This window comes from Quercus lobata, chromosome 7 (assembly GCF_001633185.2).
Source record: "Quercus lobata isolate SW786 chromosome 7, ValleyOak3.0 Primary Assembly, whole genome shotgun sequence".
Lineage (NCBI taxonomy): Eukaryota > Viridiplantae > Streptophyta > Magnoliopsida > Fagales > Fagaceae > Quercus > Quercus lobata.
In genome coordinates, this window is record NC_044910.1 from 5,187,760 (window position 1) to 5,202,360 (window position 14,601).

Here is a 14,601-nt window from a genome sequence, read left to right on the forward strand (position 1 = left end):
GCTTGACTAGCTATAGTCATTCAGAAATCTCAATCTCAGGCACAAGCATCTCTCTCTATATAAATAGTGTTGGAAGCATAATTGCTTTCAATCCAAGCTCTTAGTCTACGTTTCTCTTCTATGTTTTTGTCAATGGATAAGTTTTATTCAACTGGGAACATCCCTTCAGCGATGTCCTTAATGCTAATGTTTGTGATGCGGATGGCTAGTCTAGACATAATAGGTCCCTCTTTCTCTCTCCCTCTCTCTCACTCCTTTTGCACGTTATACATTAGGCTCCCAAATCAAAACTAGTCAAAGAAAATAATTCTTCTGGAAGCACACCATTTGCCACAACTTGTTGTGTGGTCGACTATGAGTGGTAATAAATCAACCACCTTTTCTCCACCACTACAGTCAACCACTCAAGAGTTGTGGCAAAAGTTGTCCCTAGACCTTTTTACAAAGTAAAACCTCTATAAGATCACTTTATAAATTCTCATAAACCATGCATATTCTATGTATTGCTTGAACAATTTCAATAAGTGGAGATCACAAAAAATTTCACAATAGCTTAAGTTACAGGTAATGATTAATATACAATAAAGTAATGCCAATTATATTTCTATATGAAATTATACTATTCATAACCTATCACCTCAAAAGTTGTAAAAAAAAAAATTGTGAAATTATTTGTGTATGCAGCATTATTGGAACATTTAACATGTATGACATGAGAGGTAATCTTAGAAAACCAAAAAACTGGTAACATGGACTCTCTAGTCTTGGGTATTATATGCTAGATGTTACCTTAGTAAAAAAAAAAAATCTAATATCCAATTCTAGTCATGTTTTTAGTTTGTTTATAAAGCATAATAAAACAATGATTTTGAATATTTTATAAACTTATAGAGAAAATAATTTTTAATCATCTTGATATTTGTTTAGCATGATAATGACAGATACGAGGGTAATATATATTAAATGTCTCTCAAATTATAAATTTGGTATAATTGAGTCTGCATTATAAATTTGGTAAAAATGTCTCATAAAAAGCTATAGGGTAGTATGATACTTTTACACTATGTTTGAAACGGAGAAAGATGAAGGGAGAGAGGAAAGTGGCGAATATACTAAAATTTATTGTATTCTAGTCATCTTCCATTTTCCTCTCTTCTACTCTCCCCTCATCTCCCACAATCCAAACATAAGGTTAAAGTCTAACTATACATGAAAATTTAACCATAAGTGTATATATGCGTGTTAACTTGTAAAAGGCTTCCAATCAAAAAAAAAAAAAGAGACTTGTAAAAGGCTATAGGTCATAGGCCCACCTTATTTTACTTATATAGCACACATACTTGTACTGTACTGCACAATTTACCTCCTATATAAAGGAAATCATGTATATTTTATTACTTGTGAAATGCAATACAATTCATTTAGTATTTCTAATATGGTATTAGAGTCATTACTCTGACTTTTTCTTATTAGTCTTGTCTCTCATTGGTGTTACTCCAAACTTATAGTTGCTTTTGCCATCACAGCCGTCGCCGCAGCCATTTGCCGTTGAATCTCCGACGTCTCTCAGTCATCGTCTCTAGTTCTGGACCTATAATCGCCATCGTTGAGGAGTCTCACACCACAAGGACCACTGCCATTATTGTCACTGCCGTGAATCTTGCCCGATTATGCTTTTACAGATACCATTGTGATCATCTTGCCCCAATCTACTCAATTGTGGAAGTCTTGCAGCCATCGGAGCCTTCACACACCCTCACACGTTGCCCAAGCAATCTGCATGAAAGCGCGCGCCTCACGCGCCTTCTTCTACTCCAAGCTAACATCACCCGTGATGTTATCAATGCCATGTCAGCCCTAGCTTACGTCAACATCCAGTCACCTACTTACGTCAGCTGCTTATGTCATCTTGTTGACGTCATCTTCGTTGACTTCTATTGACATGCTCTAGTTGACTTTGCATGGTTGACTTTTTGCATGGTTGACCGTTGACTTTAATGCCATAGTTGACTTTTTGCAGTCAAAGTGCTCCTTATCCAGTTTTTTGTGTCGATTTCATTTTTACAGTCCATTTTTGCATATATTGCTTCTAAATGAAGAATAAGGACATATCTTCTTCTTGTTACAATAATCGTCACCAACAATCCAACAAACTATTTTGCAATTTTTGCAAACGTCTTTGTTATAGTATTGAGGCTTGCTATCGTCGCCGACAATCCAACAAAAGATTTGATTTTGAATTAATAATTTGATATGTTATAATAAATAAACTTAAATTTCAACACTATATGAATCAGGTAGTTATTGACTATAGATTTATTATGTACTTTTTGAGCATATGATGGAAATATGATCAAGACACAAAATTTGACATGTTCTATTTTAATCAACTGCCGAGATAGGTGTTTGCTACGTAATGCTTGGCAACAACTTACAGTCCCCAAGAGAAGTTATAAATATGTACAAACAATATAACATCGGAAGGATCAACTCTATGACCAAAACTACGGTGCTTTTCAAGCCCTTGGAGGCACCAATATTGAGCTCATGCTTGGTGTCCCTAATGAAGAGCTTCAAAGCACTGCTTCAAGCCAAGACTATGCAAACGTATGGATCCAAAACAATGTGCAAAACTATGGAGATGTCAATTTCAGATACATTGCAATTGGCAACAAAATAGAGCCTAACAGTCCATATGCACAATTTCATTTCTCGACCATGGAAAACATTCAAACTGCAATTTATAATACTGAACTTAGATATAAGAATATTAAAGTCTCCACTCCCATTTATCAAGCTGCCCTTGCAGAGTCCTACCTTCCATCAATAGGCTCCTTCATGTCTAAGTACCGATCACTTCTTGATCCCATCATAGGCTTCTTAGTGAAGCATAAGTACCTATTACTCATTAACATGTATCCATACTTTAGCTACATTGGCAATATTCAAAACATTCGTCTTGAGTATGCTCTCTTTACTACTCCCTTAGTTGAAGTGCAAGGTGGCAAACATGGATACTGAAACATTTTTTATGCCTTTTACTCAGCATTAGAGAAGGCTAAATGGGGGGGTCTTTGAAAATCATTGTGTCTGAGACTGGTTGGCCTTCTGAAGGGGGACCAGCAACAAGTTTTGAATATGCAAGCACTTACAATTCGAATTTGATTAGGCATGTCAAGGGAGGGACTCCAAAGAGACCCAATGGGCCTATAGAAACTTACATGTTTTCCATGTTTAATGAGAATCTGAAGACTCCTGATTATGAGAAAAACTTGGGCTCTTTTATCCTAACAAACAGCCTAAATTCCAAATTAAGTTTAGTTAAGAATAGCACTAGCTAGTTCACTTCGGAATAAGGATAGCTTTTATGTGTATTATAGCTATAAATAAGACTTAATTACTTGTAGTCCCTAGGGAATCAAGTTTATGTATACATCCCAGATGTGAAAATAGTCTTAATAAAATTTTGTTCTTATCAAAATATGATAATCTCTTTTGTATGTTTGCATATTAATTTGGTACAATACCGCATTTATTTTATATGTTCAAAATTATATGTGAATTAAAGTTCTATCGCCTTAACGTCAAAAAAAAAAAAAAAAAAAAAAAGGGGATTCTATCAAATTCATAGTTTTATATATTAAGACCAAGGCCTTTGTTTCTTAATCTGTTTGGAAAATTCTATGGCATCCTGCATAGTCTATCAACTCAAATCCATAATGGAAAACTTTAAAATAGCCACAAAGAAATCAAGGTGCTTCTCTTCCATGGTAGAAAATGTTTTCACATGATTTGTCATAAGAACGTTTTTAAAAAAAAAAATGAATTTGATTGGATTTGTTTATTTGAGTTTGTATTGTGCATGTGTGTCGAATCCCACATTAGATGTTTATTAGATGAATTATGGGTTTATAAGTGATTACAAGGAATCCAAATTTCAAATTGACTAGTTTGTAATTTATGGGAGGCAAGTGTCTAATTAAAAATTAGAGGAGAGGTGAGTGTAATATATAAAAGATAAAAATAAAAATAACAAAACCCTTAGGGAAGGTCAGTGAAAATTTTCCATAATACATATTAATTAAATCTAGGGGAAATTACACTTTACCACCCTAAATTATACCCTAGATTACACTTTGCATCCTAAACTTTTCGGATACATATTTTGCGTCCTAAACTATGACATTTGTTACACTTTGCACCCCGTACTTAAATTTTCTATTATATTGGATGGAAAGCTCAATCACGTGACTAGCACATGACTATTATTTAAGTAACAGCAAGTCAAAATACCTAAATACCCTCTTCCAAGTCAAAACTCAAAAGAACCTCCTCATGTCTTTTACATAGATCACGGTCTCAGGCAGTCCCTCTCTCTCACACGTGACTTGGTGTTTTGTGTCTCTTGCATGCACAGATCAGTGGACTTTGAGGGTGGTACGGTGGCTGGGTCGCAGATGGTAGTGGGTGATGGTGGCTCGCTCCGATTTAGGTTTTGTTTTGGTTGCAATTCATATTTGATTTAGGTTTGTTTAGGTCTCGATTCAAATCTGGGTTGGGTTTTGGTTGTGTATGATTCTCTCTCTCTCTCTCTCTCTCTCTCTCTCTCTCTCTCTCTCTCTCTCTCTCTCTCTCTCTCTCTCTCCAATTTGGGTTTTTCTTGGGTCCCGATTCAGATTTGGTTTAGATTTTGGTTGTGTATGATTTAGCTCCTCTCTCTCTCTTTCTCTCTCACTTTCACAGCAGATCTTGGTTATAGATTGAATGAGATTTGTGTTTGTGGATCTTGTGTGGGTTGGTCGGAATTTGTGTTTATGATTTTGTATCCCTATGAATTTTTGTTTTTGATCTGGTTTTTGGTTGTGAGACAGCCAACAATGTGTGGGTTCTTATTAGGTTCTAAATGTTTAGAACAATTGGCAAATCGTGAAGATAAACTTGTCTAGATATAGATCTTAGAGTCTATAATTTTTATTAGACAATGCTCAATGTGATTCAAGTCAAGATTCAAGAACATACAAGCTGCAGAAAGAAGATTTCATAATCTGTTTGGTTCGATCGATCGATCGAAAGACAGGCTCGATCGATCGAAAGTCGTATCTGCAGAATTTTAATTAAGCCCAAACAGCAGTTCAAGCCCATTTAGGATTAGGGTTTCTAATCTACTTCTCCCATTATATAAAGGAAACCCTAAGCACGTTTTTATGTGGCTTTTCAGAGAGAAAAGAGAGTGCCTCTTTTGTATTTAGGGTTTTATTCCTAAAAAGCTCTCTTATGTCTTCTACCGGTGCTATTTCTTGAAGAATCTCAAGATCCGGTATTGTAGAAGTTGCTACCTTCTCTTGTTATCAAAGGTGTTGATGATCTAAACCTTCAAGGGTGGTCTTGGAGTCACAAACAGGAGAGTTTGTGTTGCTAAACCTTTGAGTGGGATCTCAAAGTCACAAACGGGGGTGTTTGTGTTTTGCAAAGGCCAAAGAAAGAAGGAGTTCGTGGATTCGGAGCTTGCACATGGTCGTGTCAGTAAGTTCTACTGGTTTGTAACAATAAGAAGTCAAGCGTGGGGGCTTGTAAGTCTTATTGTATGAACTTCAATTCTTTCTAGTGGATTTGCTTTTTACCTTGAGGATAGCTAGGTTAAATCCTCCCCAGGTTTTTTACCGGTTTGGTTTTCCTAGGTGATCATATCATTGTGTTATTTATTTTCCGTTGCTTTGCATGAATTGATCTTTTATATTGTGATAACCTAGACTTGTTTAATTGAACTAAGTAACAACTTGGCTAATTACCTAGGTTTAATCAATTGTTTAAGGGGTCTAAAAACTGACAGTTCTGATTGCGGATCTCATGCCCGTAAATTGGTGGCTGTGACTGTGTGTGGCCAAAAACAGTGGAAGAGTTTAGAGAGAGAAAGTGGCTTGATGTTGGGTTGGAAGAAGGGCATTAAGGTCTTTGGACCATGTTTCACTTAAGCAAGAGTCACATGCAAACTCATGAGGTTGAGCTTTCCATCCAATATAACAGAAAATTTAATTCCGAGGTGCAAAGTGTAACAGATGTCATAGTTTAGGGTGCAAAATGTGCATCCAAAAAGTTTAGGGTGCAAAGTGTAATATGAGGTATAGTTTAGGATGGTAAAGTGTGATTTTCCCTTAAATATTAAATCTAATTACCATTTGGGTTTCGGCCCATATGACTATAGTGGACCAGGTGGAAATTAGCATCCACTCTCTTTGCCTTCCCACTTATTTTCTACTCATTTAAACAATAGAAAAACTTTTAATCTTGATGCAGTTCTTATTCATTCTCTCCCTCTCTTTTCTTTCCTACCAAATAAAGCGTAATACAAAATATATAAAATTTGCTAAAAATGTGTTACTATATATCCTTTTGTTAAATTGAGGGGCGGAAACCCTAGATCCTAAATGTTGCTATTGAGAATGTCAGAGGTGTGCCAATTGCCGAATGGTCTTTGATAAGAAAAATTATTCACTTCCAAGGGAGTACTCCCATGATAACAAGGAGTCCTTGTAGAAGCAACGTTCTTTTACATCTAATAGCCCTACAAGTGATCCAAACTTTGCACATGATACAAATAAAATTGGAAAATGGTTGATTGTAGAAATGAAAGACACAGTCCATCCATTAAATGTTGCATGGATGTAAAAACATAGGAACAAGATCATCTCTATTTAACGGTGTACAATTTTCATACGATAAGACTAGATATACTTTTAGATTTATAATATTTAATTTGAACCATAAATTAAATGAATCAATTTCAAATACCATCCAATTGGAAAGCCCAATGCGTCCTTCACATAAACATGTAAATTTCCGTAGGAAGGCAAAACCAATAAGACTAGTTGTCTCAAATAAAACCAAACACTGTGGGACATTTAAAAATTGAAGACAATTCAAAGGCATGGGGAGATATTTCCACAAATTAATGAGCAGTTAGATGTGCCTTGAATGATGCAAGTTGGTTTGTGTACAACTTGGTTCACGTAGAGTGCTTAACCAACAAAAATGTAGAATGTGGATATCACTCAAAAAAATATATAGTACAAGCATCCATCTGTCTCTCACTCTATAAAAGGGCAGCTGAACATGGTATAAGGCATAGTTGACTATCTTAGCTTTTTGTTTCCTATTCCTTCCATATATAGTTTTCTCAATGGCTAAATCCGGTCATGATGGTAAAAGTCCTTCCATGATTTCCACAATAATGTTGGTGCTTGGGCTGCTAATGGCTACCCTAGGCACAACAAGTCTCTCTCTCTCTCTCTCTCTCTCTCTCTCTCTCTCTCTCTCTCTCTCTCTCTCTCTCTCTCTCTCTCTCTCTCTCTCATTGATACATGATTTAAAAGTCTTAATTAACCCAAGCTTGAGGAGCTGTGGTATTGTCACACACTACAGTGTACTGCCTGGCCTCTTGCACCCACATGTACATGCAGGTTCCATGTTGTTGTGAGCAGATGTATGGAACAGTACACTTACTAAGACACCAAATAGTACTATCCCTGGAACTATAGGAATAGAAAGTAGAAACTACCAATGTTAAATGGCTCCTAAATCAATTAAAGTTGCCCTCTCTAGGCAATAGATTTTCCTTTGAGCTAAGTTTGATTGAACCAACCTTAGTCCAATCTCCACAAATCTGTCTTGGTTGTCATGCCATTTTTGGAATTGAAGCACATTCACGTTGCATGCTCACCAAAAGTAGCCTGGAATGTTATAATAGCATTTAATTAAGCGCCACTCTATAGTTGTCTTTAGAGTGGGCACCTAATAAAAGGAAGCCATCGAATTACTTCTCTTAAATGAGCCACAACTAGCCCTCTAAGCATTTAAATTAAGAACTACCCCATTAGTTGTGTTTAGCTCTATGTGTGTGTGTATTGGGGGGGGGGGGGGGGTTGGGTGGAGGGGACCTTTCTACATTTGTTTTGTTTGGTTTTGGCTCTCTCTCTCTCTCTCTCAAAATAATGGGATGAGAAAGAAGGGAGAGGGGAGTCCAGTAAAATCATGTGTAGAACTAGGACTTTTTACCAAGTGATATAGGACAACATATGGGGTTTAATGTTTATCATTTGTTAGTTTTTTAATTTTTATATAATTATCTCTTAGTACTGAAGATTTTATTTTCTTGATTCTAGGTGTTTTCAAGGGTCTGCTAGTCAAAATATAATCATATTACTTGAAAAATAAGTTTTCTTAAGCCTTTAAATAGGCGTATAATATGTAAACAAAAATTCAGGTCAGAATTTCATGGTTGTGGCAAGTGGCAACAATTAGCTGAACAAATGAAAATTTCTAGGATTACTTAATCATATAGTATATCTTGCTGAAAATGCTAAGCTAGTCCATATTTTTATTACAATAAATTTCACATTAATGTGATTGGTGGATTTTAGCAACTTAATGAAAGAATATTTGAATTATTATTTTTTATAATTGGTAACGCGTCAGTTTCGTGTAATATCTCTAACATGACTATTATTATCCAATGAATCTTTCACTTTTAATATATTATTATATTATGACATTAGTGACATATTTTAGCTTTATCTTTGTGAAAGCAAATATTACAACCTAAAATCCCCTTCAGTAGTTATATGACATGTACGCTTCGAATCCAAGCCAAGACCTTGTGGGACAGAGATTGTTACATTAGTGACACATTTTAGCTTTATCTTTGTGAAAGCAAATATTACAACCTAAAATCCCCATCAGTAATTACATGACATGTACGCTATGAATCAAAGCCAAAAGACCTTGTGGGACAGAGATTGTTTAATTATCTTTTGTAGAAAGACTCGTTTCATCGTCTAGCTAACTGACAGAAACTTGAAGTATCAAACTGTAGGATATGGAATAATGCTTTTCTCTGATTCTTCTTGTGTTTAAACCTGCCAAAATCAAAGATTAATCATATATAGCTCTGTTACTTTCAAGTTTTCTCCTATAATTTGATGGGGGGACTGCACAAAAGTAGGAAGGATATAAAACTGAAGAAGAAAAAAGAGATTGTTATTTTATCTTAAATATTGGATAGGAAGAATGCAAAAGTGAAAGAATGTCGAATGAATATGACATTTATTTGTTTGATAGAGAAGAAAAATGAAAGGAAAAATAATTTGACTATATTACCATAATATGAAAATAATATGTATATATTTCTCACTTTCTTTTTTTTAATATTAGTTGATGCAAGAAAAATGGGAGTTTTTTTTTTTTTTTTTTTAAAGGGAAGAAAAACGAGAGTTAGAACTTGAGATAACACAGTATAGAGAATATATATCTGTTTGATGGTAATGTATGAAATGCTCAATCATTGATTTAATTTGGATACTCAAAATTCGAATATTATATAAGAAAAATTGCAAAGATTTCCTTTTAAGTTTTCCGTTCTAACATTTACCTCTCTTCTAGTTTAGAATAAAATATTCATCTCCTCTAAAAATGTCAACCATTTGTACTAACTTTCACTCAATAACTGAAAAAGAGTTTAAAAATCTTATATTTTATATTTTACCCTCCACTTGCATACCCCTTCTAATAGGAAATTTGAGATTTAAAAAAAAAAAAAAAAAATCAATTATCTAGGGAGGTCAATGTAAATAGTTTGTAATTTAAGGGAAGTGAGTGTCTTATTCAAAATTAGAGTAAATGTGAGTATAATAATAATAATAATTGTAGGCGTGATAGACCCAGTAGTATATATATATATATATATGTTGGGTCGGGGGCCCAATCCAAGGACAGTTAATAGTCTAAGGACGGGTTAATGCTGTCATGGGAGCCCGTGTTAGGGAATGAAGAGGTGAGGTTTGGTCATAAAAGTCCAGAAAGGTGGTCCGAGGAGGAATGCCTCCTCGGCTTAGCCAAGCAGAGTTCCGAAGATGTGGTCTACCATCTGGGGTGACGTTCCAGGAGATTCTATTGATAAGGATACACATCATGAAAGCACAGGACAGAGAGAAGCCATAAAATATCTAAGAGAAAACTGCTGCCACCTCATTGAATGCTTTGTAACTAACTCTCTAGCCGCATTAATGAGGAAGTAATATCTGAACAGTAATTTTTAGCTTTACAGCTACTCCCAAAGACTTCAGGAAGGTGTTGATGGGACAAAGATCAACACCAACGATCTAATCTACACTTGGAAGGTGGAGATGAAAGAAAGGAAAATAGTATAGAATAAAAAGAAGACCCAAAGAGAAAGGGATCGAAGAATTGAGAGAAAAACACTATAGCAACAAGAACTGTGCCTGTAATCAAATTCGAGAGATATATACAAGAATTGATCTCCTCAAATTGTGCCAAGGACGATTTTCTTTAGATAAAACCAATCTATCTTTACTTTCTTGTCATCTGGATCCTTTATAATTGTTACCTAACTCATTAAAACCTAGTTTTCTAACTCACTCTCTATAAATTCATTGTATTGGACTCTTTAGGCCTAAATCCTTTTACCTTTTGGACTTAGGAACCAAATTGTGACCTTACAATAATAATAATAATAATAACAACCTCAAGGAAGGTCAATGAAATTATTTCATAATGCATATTAATTAAATCTAATTACTATTTGGTTTTTGGCCCATATGTCTTTAGTTGGCCTATAGTGGACCTGGGGGAAATTAGTATCCACTCTCTTTGCTTTCCCACTTATTTTCTACTCATTTAAACAATTATCTTGACAAGGTTCTTATTCGTTCTTCCTCTCTCTTTGCTTTCCCACTTACTAACAAGGCATTACTATTCTTTTGTTAAATTAAGTTGGGGAAGGGGTGGGAACCTAGATCCTAAATGTTGCTATTAGGAATGTCGGAGGTGTGCCAATTGACAAATGGTCAATTATTCACTTCTATGAGAGAAGTACTCCCTTGATAACAATAAGTTTATGTAGAAACAATGTTCTTTTACATCTAATAGCACTACAAGTGATCCAGACTTTGCATGTGATACAAATAAAATTGGAAAATGATTAATTGTAGAAATGAAAGACACAATCCGTCCATTAAATGTTGCATTGATGTAAAACGTAAGAACAAGATCACCTCTATTTATTTGATATACTTTCATGTAAATAGAGAAAGTATATTTTACCGTTAAGATTTTATTTCTTGAATTTAACAATGTACAATTTTCACACCATAATAGATATACCTTTAGATTTATAATATTTAATCTGAACCATAAAATTTAATGAATCAATTTCAAATATCATCAAATTGGAAAGCCCTATGCATCCTTCACATAAACATGTAAATTTCTGTAGGAAGGCAACCAATAAGATTGGTTGTTTCAAATAAAACCAAACAAGGTGGGACATTGAAAAATTGAAGACGATTCAAAGGCATGGGGAGAAATTTCCACAAATATTGAGCAGTTAGATGTGCCTTGAATGATGCAAGTTGGTTCGTCTACAACTTGGTTCACGTAGAGTGCTTGACCAGCAAAAATGTAGAATGTGGATATAGTCACTCAAAAATATATATATATATATATATATATATAGTACATCTATATCTCTCACTCTATAAAGGGCAGCTAAACAATGGTATAAGGCATAGTTGGCTATCTTAGCTTTTTGTTTCCTATTCCTTCCATATATAGTTTTCTCAATGGCTAAATCTGGTTATGCTGGTAAAAGCCCTTCCATGATTTCCACAATAATGCTGGTGCTTGGGCTGCTAATGGCTACCCTAGGCACAACAGGTCTCTCTCTCTCTCTCTCTCTCACATATTGATACATGATTTTAAAGTCTTTTACAGCCCAAATCAAATGCTTTTGTGTCTTAATTAACCCAAGGTTAGGAGCTATGATATTGTCACACACCCACAGTGTACTGCCTGGCCTCTTGCACCCACATGTACATGTGGGTTCCATGTTGTTGTGAAAGGATGTACGGAACAGTACACTTACTAAGACACCAAATAGTACCATCCCTGGAACTATATGAGTAGAAAGTAGAAACCACCAATGTTAAAGGGCTCCTAAATCAATTAATGTTGCCCTCTAGGCAATAGATTTTTCTTTGAGCTAAGTTTGATTGAACCAAACTTAGTCCAATCTCCACAAATCTGTCTTGGTCGTCATGCCATTTTTGGAATTGAAGCACGGTCACGTTGCATGCTCACCAAAAGTAGCCTAGGATGTAGTAATAGCATTTAATTAAGAGCCACTCTATAGTTGTCTTTAGAGTGGGCACCTAATAAAAGGAAGTCACCAAATTACTTCTCTTAAATGAGCCACAACTAGCATTCTAAGCATTTAAATTAAGAACTACCCCATTAGTTGTATTTAGCTCTGTGTGTGTGTGTGTGTGTGTTGTGGTTGGGGTGGGGGGGACCTTTCTTCATTTGTTTTGTTTGGTTTTTTGGCTCTCCCTCTCTCTCAGTCTCTCAAAATAACGGGATGAGAAAGAAGGGAGAGGGGAGTCCAATAAAATCATGTGTAGAACTAGGACATTTTACATAGTGATATAGGACAACATATGGGGTTTAATGTTTATCATTTGTTAGTTTTTTAATATTATCGTATTACTTGAAAAGTAAGTTTTCTTAAGCCTTTAAATAGGCATATAATATATAAACAAAAATTCAGGTCAGAATTTCGTGAATAAGAATTTCAAAAATATTTTTCTCCTTTCTTTTCGTTGAATTCTAGTTATTCCTTGTGGTTTCAACTGGGAAGTTAGATGAAAAAATAGCCAATTCATAGTAGTGGCAAGTGGCAACAATTAGCTGAACAAATGAAAATTTCCATTATTACTTAATTAATATATAGTAAATCTTGCAGAAAATGCTAAGCTAGTCCATATTTTATTATAATTAATTTACATATTAATGTGATTGGTGGATTTTAACAACTTAATGAAAGAATATTTGAATTATTATTTTTTATAATTGGTAACGCGTCAGTTTGTAAGTCTTACATGTAATATCTCTAACACCATTATTATTATCCAATGAATCTTTCACTTTTAATATATTATTATATTATGTCAGCCTACAAACCCAATGAATCTTCCACTTTCAATATATTTATAACATTCCTGCCCTAAGTCCCCGAATGAGATAAATTGCATAAGCATATATATGCATGTAAAACCATTAACTTATTGTCTAATCTAATGCAGGTGCCTAAGTTGGTGTTTGTTATGGAATGCATGGTAACAACCTACCACGACCGACAGAAGTTGTAGCTCTCTATATACAAAACAACATCCAAAGAATGAGGCTCTATGATCCAAACCAAGATGCTTTTTGAGCCCTTGGAGGCTCCAATATTGAGCTCATGCTAGGCCTTCCAAATGAGAAGCTTCAACAGATTGCTTCAAACCAAAACAATGCAATTGCTTGGGTCCAAAACAATGTGAAAAAATTTGGAAATATCATATTCAAATACATTGCAATTGGAAACGAAGTAATTCCAGGTTCATTTGCACAATTCCTTGTCCCCGCCATGCAAAACATTCAAAACGCAATTTCTGGGGCTAGACTAGGGAACAAAATCAAAGTTTCCACTGCCATTGACACTGGAGTCCTTTCATCAGATTCTTTCCCTCCATCTAAAGGCTCATTCAGAGCCGATTATAGGCGAATTCTTGATCCAGTCATTAGCTTCTTAGTGAAAAATGGGTCCCCATTACTAGTTAACTTGTACCCATATTTTAGTTACACTGGTAACACCAAAGACATTCGTCTTGACTATGCTCTTTTCACAGCTCCTTCACCTGTTGTGAATGATCCCCCACTAAGTTATCGCAACCTTTTCAATGCCATTCTTGACTGTTTACTCGGCTTTAGAAAAGGCCAAAGGGGGATCATTGGTGATTGTTATATCAGAGAGTGGTTGGCCTTCAGCTAGTGGAACAACAACATCCCTTGATAATGAAAGAACTTACATTACCAAATTGGTTCAACATGTGAAGGGAGGGACACCAAAGAAACCCGGAAGGCCTATTGAAACTTACGTGTTTGCCATGTTTGATGAGAACAACAAGAGAATTCAGATTTAGAGAAACACTAGGGGCTCTTTTCTCCAAACAAACAGCCTAAGTTCCAACTCAATTTCAATTAAGAAGAGGGCTTTATTATGTGCATCAAGGAATAAGAGCAACTTAATATGGTGCATAACAATTATTATTATAATAAGTAAGAGTTTTTGCTAACTCGCAAGAAATAAGAAGTAATCACCTTGCAGACAACAAATAAAAGAGTGCAATATCTCTGATGTAATATTATTAAGAATCATTTATCTCTAATGTAATGTTTAGGCATGTTTCATTGATGTATTGAATATCTACAAAATATTACTTCAGAGCTTGTTGGATTGACGAGTGTTTTTTTATTTTTTATTTTGGTTGGGGCTAGAGTTATAAGTATTTTTCATAACATAAGATGAACTATTTGTGTACGTTAGTTATTATCATAGGGTATGCAAATTGAACATCTCGAAATCAAAATGTTAGTGATATGTGAATTCCAACAATTAGCTCAATTAGTAAAATCTCTTATTATTGTTTAAGGGATTAGGAATTCTACCTATGCTAAAAAGAAACTTGTTGGCTTCTTGACTTGATGAGA

The 14,601-nt window shown here is 34.9% G+C and overlaps 2 pseudogenes; both read left to right on the top strand.

The window, feature by feature from the left end:
* Positions 1-703: 703 nt before the first annotated feature.
* On the top strand, positions 704-3,325 carry LOC115951430 (annotated as a pseudogene).
* Positions 3,326-11,630: 8,305 nt separating this feature from the next.
* Positions 11,631-14,095, top strand: LOC115954024 (annotated as a pseudogene).
* Positions 14,096-14,601: the final 506 nt, after the last annotated feature.